Raw genomic sequence first — 3,130 nt, 5'->3', positions numbered from 1 at the left:
CCATTACAACCTTGGTAAATAGCCAACTTAGGATATTTTACTTTCTTATTAGTCAATGATAAGTTTTTTTTGGGTATAGAAAGATTAAGACTAACTTGCTAGAAGGGAATATATGAGATTTTAGTCTTTTCAATTATAGGCGAGTCTTGTAATTGGCCTAAGATGGGTTATATTGCTAGAAGGCAATATGTGAGTCTTGTGATTATCTAATTATGTCATCAAGCCCTATTAAAAAATAATTATATAGCTACATTTTAGGCATAAAAACACCAACATATTAAATTATGCAAATATAAATTATTTTTGAAATACTTAATCATATGCAATTTAAAATATCTAAATGTATTTTTTAAAAATGTTTTGCGTTTTTAAATAATAAAAAAATTAATTTATTTAATATTTGGAAAAACACCTTGCATATAAGTCACAATTACAAATATTAAAAGATAAATATTAAATAGTCATTTGAAAAAAAATAAGAAATTAATTTGAAAAATTAAAACTTTGTCCGGCAAAAAAAGAAAAATCAGTAAAATAAAACCACCAAAAATTTATTAAAGATATGTTTTCCAAACATACCATAATAACAAAGAAAAAAACATCAAGCTTCTTGATACAATGCCATGCTTGTTCCGAATAGGCTGAAAACAAATGTCCCAACCTTCCTCTTTTTTTTTTATCCTTTCCTAGCAGAGGGGATTCAAAACCCAAACCCATAAACAAAAAACGGGGAAGATTTTTAACTGTCAAGAATCAAAACCAAACATTGCATGAATTTTTCCCAGCACCTCGTTTTTTCCAGGACCCCAAAACATGCTTAAGATTCTTTTTTTTAAAAAAAAAAACCATGGGACAACAAAACAAAAGAACAAAAAAATCCTTGCACCTACTGAATCTTCATCAACAAAAAAACATTTTCACGGCCAGGACAAAAACTATACACACCTTAGAGTAGTACTGTAGAAAAATCATGCATGACAATCATTGAAGATTTCCAAGCATGGTTCTTGCATCATTGCTTACAAGGGTTCCAAAGCAAGGTAGATATCATCTTATGTCAAAGAAACATATATCCAGAGTCTAAGAAAGATAAAAAATGTAGCCCAGACATGGCTTAGGTAACAAACAAAGCATGCAGAGAAAATAACTTTAACTCATGCAATTAGCATACATAAAAGACTTAGTCCCCTTACTCTCTCTAACCTTGGTTGTAGCCAACTCCAAAGAGATTAGAGACAAGAATGGGAGGACCGACGAGTTGAAGCTTCAAATGGCAAAAAAGAAGAGGCAAGGCTGCTGGACTTCTCACGGTTGGTCTCGCCTGCACAACTGCTGTGTTCGGCTAGAAAAGGCCACGGTGGCTGGACCAAGAACTAAGATGGAGTTATGGCATGGAGAAAAAATAAGATTCTACAATTGACGTCACGATGAAGCTGCTGTGTTTGGCTTGAGATAGTGGTGCTCATTGTGCAACTGCTGAAAACTTGTTGCTGGAGGATCTGAGATGCTGCTGATGGCTCCCAGCTGCACTGCTAGTGGAGCTAGAAGGCTGGAGGCTCACGGTTCTTGTGGAGGAAGAGTTATTGGTGCAAAGTGGCTGGAACGCTGCTGGCGTTGGAGAGGCTGCGTTGGCGTTCGACTTCAAAAGAGGTTGGACCGTCAGTGAGAGGTTGACGTACACCCATGGGGTGGTTGTTTGCCTCTGGTATCTTTGGTTTTTGAGGATGTACTGGTGTTTATAGAGGCTGCATAGTGGGAGCTTTGATATGGCTGAAAATGGAGTTGGGTTTTCAGGTTAAATGGTCACTGTCATGGCTGGAGGCTTTGATTGTTGAGTGGGGGTTGTGATGATTTAAGGGCTATTTCTGGGTTTTTATTGGGCTGGAAAGATTAAGGAGTAAGGCCGTTGCAGTCTTGGCGAAAGAGATAATGTTCATGACAGTGTTCAAATCCCTCTCCGACTGTTTGGGGTTAAGGTTTTTAAGCTATTTTATAGGACAAAACAGAAGGATCTAAAGCCTGGGTAAACCATTGATGCTTGAAAATAGTTCCTGGCCATTTATTAAAACTAAAGATAAATGCTTGTCTGTCTGCGGCTAGCAAGTGAGTGCAAGGCTATCTTGACATGTGGAGCAGTGTGGGTACCTTTTTTGGGGGAGAATTTAAAGGTGTTATCGGTGTAGCAAGGGTTAACATTTTGGTTTACAGTGAAATTCAAGTACGAGATGGTGTGAAGATTGTCTTGTTTAGTCGAGAGACGAAGAAGAATCAAAGGCATGAAGGGGGCTTTGATCAAAACAAAAGATGCACAGGTAAAACTTCTTTTGACCAAGTTTAAGAAAAATATAATTTCATTGTTTTGTAAAAAGTGATTTTTGGTATAGATTTCTTAAATGTGGTTATTGATTGAATTCTATATTTTAATTTTCTTTTATTAAATTTTTAATTTAATTAATTTTAATTCTTAAACTCATATATTTTTTGTAATTTGATCGTAGGTTTTAATATTCTTCTACTCATTCAACTTTCAATCTTCAAATTAATTCCTTTTAATTGAACCATTGATTACATTAATTTAGTCTTTTAAAATTTTAATTATATCTATAATTTTTTAATCTTTATGAATTGATTTGAATTAGATCATTAAATTTATTTTTTTCAATTAGATCCTTGATTGAATCAACAAAACTCATTACAAGTTTAATTAAGTCCTTAAATAAGTCAATTAAACCTATTAGAAATTTAATTAAGTTCTTAAAATTAATTAATTCTTTTAATTTTAGTCAAGTTTGTATTTCAACCCTAATTTTCTTTCTAAGTCCTTTTCCATCCTATGTTGTCAAAATATCTCAATCTAACTATTCTTCTAGCTTTTTGACATATTGCAGTTTAAAGACTTATCTTCTTTTGTTTCAAAAATATTTTTGAATTTTGAATTTATGATTTTTGAATAAAAAATTATTTTTTATAAAATTATTTTTGAAATTTAAAATTGAATTATGATACTGATATAAATTAAACTCTTCTTTTATCAATATTGTTTAAATCTTAATTTAATCTTGTGATTTATGGTTAATTATTTAATTAAGAACTCTTGTTTTGAATAGAATTAAGCTTTTTGATTTTTTTT

This window comes from Populus euphratica, unplaced genomic scaffold, assembly GCF_000495115.2.
Source record: "Populus euphratica unplaced genomic scaffold, PopEup_1.0 scaffold138.1, whole genome shotgun sequence".
In the NCBI taxonomy this organism is placed as follows: domain Eukaryota; kingdom Viridiplantae; phylum Streptophyta; class Magnoliopsida; order Malpighiales; family Salicaceae; genus Populus; species Populus euphratica.
The sequence above is the reverse complement of the archived record's forward strand: the minus strand, read 5'-3'. Positions refer to the sequence as shown.